General features: G+C 33.7%; 1 long non-coding RNA gene across 2 annotated transcripts; it reads left to right on the top strand.

The window, feature by feature from the left end:
- Window positions 1-279: 279 nt before the first annotated feature.
- LOC149496319 (uncharacterized) lies at window positions 280-2,889 on the top strand. 2 transcript variants are annotated; one of them, XR_016320762.1, is made up of 2 exons: window positions 280-984; window positions 2,621-2,889. It is a non-coding gene; the product is annotated as an uncharacterized LOC149496319 (long non-coding RNA). The 2 variants fall into 2 exon arrangements; XR_016320761.1 differs by having other exon boundaries at window positions 2,085-2,889.
- The last annotated feature ends 9,669 nt before the right edge of the window (window positions 2,890-12,558 follow it).

Raw genomic sequence — 12,558 nt, 5'->3', positions numbered from 1 at the left:
AGATTTTTTTTTAAATACACTTTACTTTAAAAATTAAAAATCTAAAAAGTAAAATAGTGAAAAAAAGAGAGAAATATTTAGTCTAAACTTATATCGTTTTTAACTTTTTTTTACACTTTAAAATTGTATACTAAGTTTAAAATTACATTCTTTTGAAGCATTTTTCAAAATTTTCTTATAATTTATTTAATTAATAACATTTAAACAAAATAAAGTGATAATTTATTTAATTATTTTGAAAAATTAATTAATTTTATTCTTATATGAGTATGAGCTGAAACAACTCGAATTTTTATTTTCAAAGATTTTCCAATTAAATTTAATAAACCGACAGCTTGGAAATTTATTTTAATATTTTAATGTGAACTCTGTGGGAAACCGAACCAAAAATCGATTGAAAACCCATAAACCAATTGGAAACCGAAGATTTGGGCCGAACCGAACCGAATCGAACCGGTTGGACCCAAACCATCTAGAATTTTCTTTTTTCCTCTATTTCTAGCACACACCTCACTCCCCTCCCCCGTTTTTTCTGCGCTTCTTGACCACCAGCGACACCACCTCCGACCACCACTCCTCCTCCACCTCCTCTTTTCTTCTTCTTCTTCTTTTTCTTCTTCTTCCTTTCTTTCTTTTCTTTCCTTTCCTTTTCTTTTCCTTTCTTTCTTTCTTCTTCCCTACTGTTGTGCTGCGCCTGCAAGTTGGAGCAGATCGACCACCGCACGCTACTGCTGCAGCTCGCTGCTGCAAGTCGCACCTTCACAGAGCAGCTCCACGTCGCGCCAGCAAGCCCAGATCGCGACTGCTGCTCCTCTGTCGCGCCTACAGCAGCGCCACAGCCCTGTCAAGGCGCTACTGCCACTGCCGCCGCTCCAACGCGCCGATCGGTCACCTCCGCCGACGCCACAGCAGCCTTACTGCTGCTCCAGCGCACCTCCGGCCACTAGCCTCCACCTGCTCTTCATTCCGGCAGTAAGATATTGGGTATAATTTAATGTTAGAAATATTAGTTTAATTTTTTCATGATAGTTAGTCTAAATTTAGTCATTTTAGTTAGCTTAATTTTCATACTTTTAGTTGATTAATTTAATTTTAGTAATATTAGCTAATGAATTAAATTCATTATTTGTAGTTAATTAATTTAGTTAAATTGACTTAGCAATTATGAATGGTTAATTGAGTTATAAAGTAAGTGTTGATTAATTAAAATTACTTGGTTAATTAAAGAATTTAGTTTTAGTAATAAATAAATTGTAGGAAATTATGGTTTATGGAATTAAAGAAGAATTTATGAATTAATGTTGATATGGATAATATGGAGGACGGGATTAAGTTACTTGATTGATTGACCGATGGATGGGCTGTGTGGTTTGGAAGTATTTGATATTGTTGATATTTTTAACAGGTGGATAGTCCAATTTTTAGGGGAGATGCTGCCGAAATTTCGGTAAAAATATAAAAGAAATTTCGGTAAAAAAAAATAATAAAATAAATTTCGGTAGGAAATAAAATACAAGTCAAAAGGAAATAAATAAAATAGTGTTTGGTAGAAATATAAATTATTATAAAAAAAATAATAAAAAAAATAAATAAATTAAATCTCGAGAGTAAATTACGTAGAAAAGCTAGAATATAAAATAAAATTCTTAGAGTGGTAAGAAATATTTTGTCTGATAGAATTATTTCTTTGTGTCATTCTTACTTTGCTTAGATCGCCCGAGTCCATCTAGTGCTCCTCCAGAACAGAATCAAAGCTAGAACTTCGCTCTCTATCACTGTGTAAATAATGCATATCAACACTGCATTTGCATAACATTTATTTATAAACCTTATATTTTTATTTATATATTTACAATATATTATAAGTATTTTATCATATATATTATGTTACGATCACTATAATTATATTTATATATTGTGCATTTGGATGGAATTGGTGTATTATGATGAATGAAATGTCTGATTATTTGTGCTGTAACTATACTGTGATTTGTTTGTGTGGAATTGGGATGAAGTGGGTTACCATGGGTTTGTGAGAATGGCATATGTGATATGGATCCTGAATATGATATGAAATTTGGCAGGGTAAATGGGAGATCGGCGCCCCCGTGTGCACCTACTGCTATGATCTGTGTGATATGGAAAACCACAGGTTGGTTTCTTTATTGGGCGCACCTGATAATCTAGATTTGATCGCAGCCCGCAGGGTGGCCTCCTGTTGTGAGCGCCTGATGATCTAGATTTGATGGAGACGACCGGGTTACCTCCTGTTGATATGGAAAAGAATAGAGAGAATGGAAAAACAATGAGAGGGCTGGTCAAGTGAGGATTAGACTGGTCGGCCAGTATGGGGGATCGGCTCCCTGGTGCACATGTGAGAGGATGAGCCATGTGGGAGGACGGCTCATCGGGGGTTTCGGTGACTCCACTGACTAATTTCCACGTGATGTGATTATTTGAAGGTGATATTGTTTGTGGGTGCTGATGTAATGTCATATGATTGACTGTTGTGTGTTCATTCAGTATACTAGGGTGCATTTTGCTTGACTGTATGTGGTGTGTATTATTTATTATTATTCACTGAGTTGCAAAACTCACCCCCCCCCAACAAACCTCCCAGGTACTAGGAAGCAGCTGATTCGACTGAAGCTCTGCAATCTTCTCCGCAGAGTTGTAAATGTAAACTTTATATTTCTGTTATTAAATTTTGGATGTATAAATTACTCTATTATCAGATTATTATTGAACTCCGCAGTTATAGGGTTGTGTATTTAAATTGGGCCTTATTGTTAGCACTACGCTATAAATTAATTATTGTGTAATTAACTGTAGGTAAACTAGTAAGCCCTTATTGTGATTATGAGTTATTGTGAAAAGGCCTTGGTTAAATTTTATGTATTATTTGATATTGGGCCAGATGTTTGAAAATTTTATAAAACTTATATTTTAAGTCATATGGGCTTACTGTTTTGTTGAAATTAGGAGAATCATGTAGACAGATTGAATAATTTAGGCTTACTACGTGCCTCGGGGGCCTTAAGCTTACCTAGGCCCTAATGCCGGTCCGGCCCACGGAAACAGGTCGTGACATGAGCATTCTAAAATTTATTTAAAATAAAATTCACCAATATTTTATAAACTCATATTAATATTTTCGAAAAAAAGATGTAACATTAGAACCGATTTAAAAAAAAAAAACATATATCGCCGGAAACCGTGATTAGAACTGTCCGTTCATCGGAACCACACTAAAATTGGTCAAAAATGAAATCAGATCAAAACCGATTTAGATTCAATATTTTAAAAATTTTAAACCGGCCATGCTGCCTAGTGTAGTTGCCAAAAATATCCAAAATTATCTATTATAGCCATATGTTTCTATCAAGTTTAAACATTAGAGTGCGTGGGCAAGCTCCAAGCCCAGACTATTTCTGTGTATGAGACCAAAATGTTGGGCCAGTACTACAAGGCCCAGTGTATGAAAATATCTGAACTTTGCACGTATTTTGGTTTTGTTTTATCAATTTATCTCAATTTTGACCTTTTATAATAATGGTATCCTCAATTATTAAGGATAAAGTTATAAATAAAAATTATTTCCATTTAAAAAAAATTAATAATAAAAATAAAATTTTAAATTTCCTTTGAATATCAAATTATATTCATAAATAGTGGGTGACATGTCTATAGATTTAGAAATATTGTATTTTAGATATGTGCAATTAAAAGTTATTTACTTATTATAATTAAATGAATAATAATTTGACAATATTCTCAATCTAAAAAATTACTATAATTAGGATTTTTTTTCACCCTTAAAATATAAAGAATATAAAATTAAATACGTGATTAAAAAATATATTTTATTAATTTATTTGTTATGCTATGATTGGGAATTTTTCGGTAAGTCATGAAAATTTATATTACTATTAAATCATTAATTAGTAAATTTATTTCAAAAATTAAAATTTAATCGTGGATTATTATTGTTTAGACTAATAAAATTTTTTTGAAATTTTTGTCGGAATCATATAATGATTTAAAAGTGATGAAAATAATTTTTTATTTGCAATTGCAACTGAGAGTGCTATTGCTCCAAAATGTCAAAATTGGAATAAAATTGACAAAAAAAAAAAAAAAATCAAAATATAGTAAAATTACAAATCCTGTAAAGTTTGGATCAAAAAGATCAAATGAAAGTGAATGGAAGCAGTCAATGGTAAGGGTAATGGATGATTTACTCTTTATCCTCTAGGGATAATAAGTGCGATACACTTGTCATTTTTTTTTTAAAAAAAGTCTTATATATATATATATATATATGCATCTTTCAAGTTAAAAAAAAAAAATCCCAATTGATCGTAAATAAAATCTCAACCCTTATTAATCAAAAGTTTAATTTAGTGCTAATTGGACATTATTGCTATGTTTGGAATGTGAAGGAATTAAAATTAGAGAGGAAGGAAAATAGAGGAGGAAAACAAGAGAGAATCGTTACTGTTCATTTTTCGTCCTTATTTTTTTTCTATCCTATGTTTTTGCAGAGAAGGAAAATACAAGGAAGGAAGGAAAATACTATTTTTATAAATTAAAAATTTTTTATGCTCTTTTAGAAATAGTGAAAATTTCCCTCTATTTTCATCACTTTCTCTCTAATTTTGAGCGATTAAGAAATAGTGGACCCAAGAGGAAAATGTTGAGAATTTTCCTCTCTCAAAATTTCTCACTTGCTGCAAACAAGGGAAAGTGAGAATTTCAAGATATTTTGTACTCCTATTTTCTTTCCTCTCCCAAAATCATTGATTTCCAAACATAATTTAAGAGTAATTCAAAGGCATAATTGAGCTTTTATTCAAATAAATTTATTGATCTTTTGTGAAGTCAACATATATACATGTATTAAATTAAAGATGAAAGTTCAATTGAAACAACCCGTAATTTTATTTTCAAAACTTTAGAATTTTATTAAATCAAAAATCTGAATTTTTGACGGTATGGGCCGTAAACAGTGAACAATTCTAATTTGAGCCCAAAAGTTTCACGAGTTGGGCCCAAGCCCAAATAAAATGTCGAAAAGAAATTTTGAATCGTAAACAGTTAAAATTTTTGAAAAATAATACGAAACCCCGAAATTTAACCTATTATGAATATATATAAATTAATTATCCTAAAAATCAAATATTGTTACTCTTAATATGTTTATTATTATTATCGAGTAAATAGAGAAAATATTATGGAACCGAACTAAACGGTTAAAATAAATTGAACCAGGCCTGAAAATCAGTTTAATTTGTCGAGGACCACACGAATAATCCAAAAACCGAGTGAAAAACTTGAAAATCAAACAAAATGAGACCAAATCACTAAAACAGACCAAACCGGTTTGAATCGAACCGGAATGGCCTAGAATTTACTAGAAACCGCCTTTCTTCTTTCTTTTTTTTTTTTTCTTTCTCTTCTTCTTCTTCGGCGCGACCTCGCTGCCTCTCCTCTCTCGTTTTTTTTCCGACCACCAGAACCAGCGCCTCCTCGCCGCGCATCCTTGCCACGCCGCCGCCTCACCGCAGCACCGGCCTCTCTTCCTCTCTTTCTCTTTTCGTTTATGGCTAACGCAGCAACCGCAGGAGACTCGATCGGGAAATCGCGTCGCAACTCACTCCTCGATCTTTCGGCGACTGCAGCTCTCTTCGGTCGACTCCAGCTTCGTCTCGTCGACAGCGAAGTTCCTATACCTCGCTCTCTTCCCTTTCCGGCTAGCGCAGCAAGCTAGTAGATGCTCGATCATGGCTTGCGATCGCCGCTGATCCTCCATTGTTGTCTCCTCCAGTCAAGCTGTCGCTGGCAGCAGTGGGTTTTGACTTTGAAGTTCACTTCCGGTCACTTTAATCGGAAAATCTCAGTCTTTCAGTGCGTTTTTCAGCTGGGTAAGTCGAATTTCACCCTTCTTTAATACATTTAGTGAATTCTTTGAGCAAGGGTCTAGAATTTCATGCATAAATCAAGTTGGATAGAGTTTAAATCCCTAAATTAACTATTATGTCAGTGTAAATAATTAGAAGCTTTGATTTTACTATTTTAGGTTGATTTATAAACTGAATTCCCATATAGAAATGGTTAGGTTATTTCTTCTATTATAAATTATCATGAAAAGTCGAGCATTCGTTTGATTGATAGTAGCCAGTTAGCCATGCTTGATTTTCTTTATCATTTCAATTGAACTATAAGCTGAAATGGCGAAAGAATTGAGAAACTTGAAATGGCAGAATGCCATTTTAACTAATTAGCTTGAACAATTATTGCGGTATAATGCAAACGAAGTTATAAATTAAGTTCTTGGTGGGAAATGGGTTAAGCAGCATATGATGTATGAGTTTAATCAATAGCTCAAGGTTTCTTTGATATAATGGCAGCATCTAGTTAGAGAAAATCATGGATTTTTGCTTGAACCAAGTCTATATTGTTGGAATAAATGTGCTCTTCATAACTTGTTGTGGATGTAGAGGTTCTAATGACTAGATTTGATGAGAATGGAGAAACTTTTGGTAGTGGCAGCAGCTATTTTCAATCATTTATATAGATTATTGCTTGATATGGAATATTTGAAGTAGTAGATCTAATTCTTGTTAAGAATTAGTCAGTTGGTATTTTTTTTGGTTGTAAATTGGATTTCTTAGTAGAGGTATTCGTTAAATTTTAGTTTAATTGAAGCATTTGTTCTTAGTAGCTAATTTAAATTTAATAAAGGTATAAATATGTGGTTGTTATCTTTAAGCAAGAATGAAGAAATGAAAGCTTGATAAAGAGTACTATATTAGTTAGACACTACGAAACTATCAAATGAAAGTAATTGAAATTAACTTAATGATATAAGTTTTATTCGATTATATATGTATTAAAGCTTTCATTTGTTTGGTAACTAGTTATAATTATATGAAGTAAAGAATGATTGCTATTATCATTGGAACATGATTGTTGTAAATTAATGGTTGAGTGTTGATATTGTTGTTTTGGAAGGAGGATGGGATTTTAAATTGATTGATTGATTGCCCGACGGATGGGCTGTGTGCATTGATTGATAAATATATATAATATTGTGATATTTGAGCAGGTAGATAGTCCAATTTTTATGGGAGGTGCTGCCGAAATTTCGATAGAACTTAGACTAGTTTTAATTAACAATATAATTAATAAGTTTATTTAGATTAATTCCATAACTTAATACATAGTAAATAAAGTGCTCTAATTATTTTACTATCATCATTATTTATTTAATTATTCAATTACTTATTTATTTTCATTATTATTGTATATTATTATTATTATTTATTCTATCATTGTTGTTTATTGTTAATATTATTTATTTATTTGCATTTGAGTATGAATGTCTAATTGTGTATTGCATTACGATGTTCAACTGATCAATATGTTTGCATCTAATTGCAATGTTTGATTAATTGTGTTGTGATAATGCTATGCTTTGTTTGTGTGGAGTTGGGATGAAGTGGGTCACCATGGGTTTGTGAGGACGGTTGGACCGTCGGCCGGGTAAATGGGAGATCGGCGCCCCCGTGTGTACCTACCGTTGTGATTTGTATGATATGGAAAACCACAGGTTGGCTTCTTTATTGGGCGCACCTGATAATCTAGATTTGATCGCAGCCCGCAGGGTGGCCTCCTGTTGTGAGCGCCTGATGATCTAGATTTGATGGAGACGACCGGGTTGCCTCCTGTTGGTATGGAAAAGAAAAGAGAGAATGGAAAAACAATGAGAGGGCTGGTCAAGTGAGGATTAGACCGGTCGGCCAGTATGGGGGATCGGCTCCCTGGTGCACACGTTATGAGAGGATGGGCCATGTGGGAGGACGGCTCATCGGGGTTTTCGGTGACGCCACAGACCAATTTCCACGTGATGTGATTATATGAAGATGTTAATGATTGTGAGTGCTGGTGATGTGCCATTTGTGTGACTGGCTGCGTGAGCATACAACTAGTCGGATGACTAGATTGATATGTTTACACATTTGTGTGACTGCGTGTGTTGTGCAATAATTATTACTCCTTAGAAAACTCACATGTGTTGTTTAATTTTTCAGGAAGTAAGTTTTTCTTAAATCCGATTTAGGCTATGTTCCTTCGGCGCAGGGCAATAGAGGAATTTTTCCTAGTTCCACAATTTTTTTTACTATGTAGTTATGTGTATACAAAGCTATGTATACCAAAGAGTTAGTGACTCCGCAGTTGTAGAATTTACATATATTTAGTCGTGTATTAACATAGATGAAGTAATTCTATGAGCCCATATTAGAAATGTAATGTATTGTAAATTGGGCCCGAACTATGGAATGTTGTAGAAGATAAACTTGGGCTGAGAAATAATAAAATATTGAGGTTTATTTTTCATAATCATATGGGCTGAATGTTGAAATTTATACCAAGATAATAGATTCTAGTGTTTAGGCTTACTACGGGCCTCGGGGGCCTTAAGCTTACCTGGGCCCTAGTGCCGATCCGGCCCATGGAATCGGGTCGTGACAAAGTTGGTATCAGAGCTTAGGTTAGGGTTTTAGGACACAACTGCGGAGTATAGGAAATTTCTTTATGTTGGGATCGGCCGTAACCAACATAAGGAAAGAAGCTTGGGAATTTCCTTCTTAGGGAGGGTGGACGCACTTAACCCTATGAAGGAAAAATCCATACCTGTTGTGTAAACCAATGGTCCATAGAAAGAAGTAATTGAGGATTTGAGTGAAAGTAGTGAACAATAGGATGAACCCGTCGCAATACCTATAGGGACTAGAATTGGTATCAACCCTTAGGCTAGGAAATAGAGTAATACTTGTTGGTAGTGGATTGGCCTGATCACCCAGTACACTACTTTTCATGTGAGCTCTATTCCTACAGTAAATAGGATAGTGTGGAAAATAAATAGGTTTTTCATTTGTATAGCGGATTGGTGAACTTTGGGTGATTAGGAATTGCTAGTTTAGTATTCAGCTCGGCTACTGAATTTCTTTAGAATTCATTTAAAGATAATCTTTATAATTGTTTTATTTACTTGATATTTGATATTTAAATTTAGAACCCCATTTTAAATTTTGAATTCAAATCGTGTTATGACAAATAATCTGAAATTGATTAATTATGTTATTTTCGTAAGTTGTCTATTTATATCACGGGGCTAGTTAGATGAAATAACAAGGTGAGTTGATTATGAGTGTGGTTAGAACTTAAAAAGAATGTTTTGAGAAGAACAAGATAAAAGGTAGTAATGAGAAATGGTGATGTTAATAATAAGTAAGTAGACAATTAGTAGTTGAATTAAGGACACAAACGTTGGAAAAGTTTGAGGAGACAACTTTAGTTTAGAAGCTAGGTTGCAAAATAAATGGAAGGGATAACATTAGGAATGGACTTGAATGGTTTAAGGGTATAGAAATGGTATATATAGCAAAGTGTAATATATGTTAGGAGCAAGTGGTAGACAAATGAGAGTAATTTATAAATATCTTACTCGACTTGAATAAGAGGATATTGATTGATTAAGGACAAATGAGATAGGTAAGTTAAATATAAAGTTGACTCAAGTTAGTGATAGGTAGACGTATGGCTAATTAAGACCTTTTAATAAATGTTTAAGGCTATAGTTTAGAAAATTCTAGTCCATGAGATTGATTTGATGTGAGAAGTGAGAAGTTATTAGTATATATGCATTAGGCGATAAGAAGCAAATGAGATTGATTTGATGTGATATTTGAGTGTTAAGATAGCATCAGGTCAGGACTTAAGAAATTTTTATAAAAGACATTAGTATTGAAGTGTATTAGATAAAAGCGTATATTTAGAGTAAGTAATAAGTTTTAGATTGAAATGTTGGTGATTAGATAGATCACGATTAACGATCATTAATAGACGAAACAATTAATAAGAATACTCTAATATATCTAGAATGGATTAATAGGCAACATAAGCACAATGGGAGGTTATCAAATGAGATTTGGGTTATTAACTGAAATTTGAACTATTAAAAGATGTTATTATGAAAGTCGATTTTAGTGGTAAGTATTAAGACAACTTAAGGAATAAGTACTAGAAAGGGACGCTGGTGATTAAGTGGAAGGAGTGAAAATTTTTATAGGAGTGAGATAGCTAGGGGCTACAGTGACCTAGGAGCTATACAACAGATGAACTAGTCTATGGTAAAGCTATTATAGGGACAAACGAATTTGTATAGATGAGAAACAAAGACAGTTATTTCGAAGCACCCTATGATATAATAGACAACGGAAGTCGCGGACGATTTTTCTTAAAGTTTTGAATTAAAGTAATAAGTTTTGAATTTTTGATCAATAAGAGTTTATATGTAAATTAAATGAGATAATTCTTATTACTATAAATAAATCAAATTGCAATTGTTTCGCTTTTTGTAAAATTATATGTTTGGCTTTCACAAAGGAATGTCTAATAAAATTTAAATTTTCAAATGAAGTTACATAATTTTGAGAAAAATCTATGATATATGATATGTATTTTCCTGTTAAACCTGGTTTTATTGTCAGATTTTATTCAAAGAAAGATTTTCTAAAGATTTCAGTAGCTGTCTGAAGCTAGTAATTGGAGATTTGGGTAATAAACTTAAGGTTCTTGTAAGTTTCAGCTAGGTGGCACGAAGTAGAATGATTGACGGTAGAAGTACAATCAGAACACCCTAACTATTCCCTTTACTCGGTCTATATTATTCACTCTTGAGCCGACTTTTTAGTATTTGGAGTATCTCTTATGACTTTAGAATCACCTATTCCTCTGTTCTTATTACCCCCTGTTAAATTTCAATTCGAGGACGAATTGCCTTAAGGGGGGGAGATTGAAACAATCCGTAATTTTATTTTCAAAACTTTAGAATTTTATTAAATCAAAAATCTGAATTTTTGACGGTATGGGCCGTAAACAGTGAACAATTCTAATTTGAGCCCAAAAGTTTCACGAGTTGGGCCCAAGCCCAAATAAAATGTCGAAAAGAAATTTTGAATCGTAAACAGTTAAAATTTTTGAGAAATAATACGAAACCCCGAAATTTAACCTATTATGAATATATATAAATTAATTATCCTAAAAATCAAATATTGTTACTCTTAATATGTTTATTATTATTATCGAGTAAATAGAGAAAATATTATGGAACCGAACTAAACGGTTAAAATAAATTGAACCAGGCCTGAAAATCAGTTTAATTTGTCGAGGACCACACGAATAATCCAAAAACCGAGTGAAAAACTTGAAAATCAAACAAAATGAGACCAAATCACTAAAACAGACCAAACCGGTTTGAATCGAACCGGAATGGCCTAGAATTTACTAGAAACCGCCTTTCTTCTTTCTTTTTTTTTTTTTCTTTCTCTTCTTCTTCTTCGGCGCGACCTCGCTGCCTCTCCTCTCTCGTTTTTTTTCCGACCACCAGAACCAGCGCCTCCTCGCCGTGCATCCTTGCCACGCCGCCGCCTCACCGCAGCACCGGCCTCTCTTCCTCTCTTTCTCTTTTCGTTTATGGCTAACGCAGCAACCGCAGGAGACTCGATCGGGAAATCGCGTCGCAACTCACTCCTCGATCTTTCGGCGACTGCAGCTCTCTTCGGTCGACTCCAGCTTCGTCTTGTCGACAGCGAAGTTCCTATACCTCGCTCTCTTCCCTTTCCGGCTAGCGCAGCAAGCTAGTAGATGCTCGATCATGGCTTGCGATCGCCGCTGATCCTCCATTGTTGTCTCCTCCAGTCAAGCTGTCGCTGGCAGCAGTGGGTTTTGACTTTGAAGTTCACTTCCGGTCACTTTAATCGGAAAATCTCAGTCTTTCAGTGCGTTTTTCAGCTGGGTAAGTCGAATTTCACCCTTCTTTAATACATTTAGTGAATTCTTTGAGCAAGGGTCTAGAATTTCATGCATAAATCAAGTTGGATAGAGTTTAAATCCCTAAATTAACTATTATGTCAGTGTAAATAATTAGAAGCTTTGATTTTACTATTTTAGGTTGATTTATAAACTGAATTCCCATATAGAAATGGTTAGGTTATTTCTTCTATTATAAATTATCATGAAAAGTCGAGCATTCGTTTGATTGATAGTAGCCAGTTAGCCATGCTTGATTTTCTTTATCATTTCAATTGAACTATAAGCTGAAATGGCGAAAGAATTGAGAAACTTGAAATGGCAGAATGCCATTTTAACTAATTAGCTTGAACAATTATTGCGGTATAATGCAAACGAAGTTATAAATTAAGTTCTTGGTGGGAAATGGGTTAAGCAGCATATGATGTATGAGTTTAATCAATAGCTCAAGGTTTCTTTGATATAATGGCAGCATCTAGTTAGAGAAAATCATGGATTTTTGCTTGAACCAAGTCTATATTGTTGGAATAAATGTGCTCTTCATAACTTGTTGTGGATGTAGAGGTTCTAATGACTAGATTTGATGAGAATGGAGAAACTTTTGGTAGTGGCAGCAGCTATTTTCAATCATTTATATAGATTATTGCTTGATATGGAATATTTGAAGTAGTAGATCTAATT

Source organism: Jatropha curcas, chromosome 5 (genome assembly GCF_041381405.1).
Source record: "Jatropha curcas cultivar XTBG-Jc1 chromosome 5, XTBG_Jcur_1.0, whole genome shotgun sequence".
Lineage (NCBI taxonomy): Eukaryota > Viridiplantae > Streptophyta > Magnoliopsida > Malpighiales > Euphorbiaceae > Jatropha > Jatropha curcas.
The sequence above is the reverse complement of the archived record's forward strand: the minus strand, read 5'-3'. Positions and strand labels throughout refer to the sequence as shown.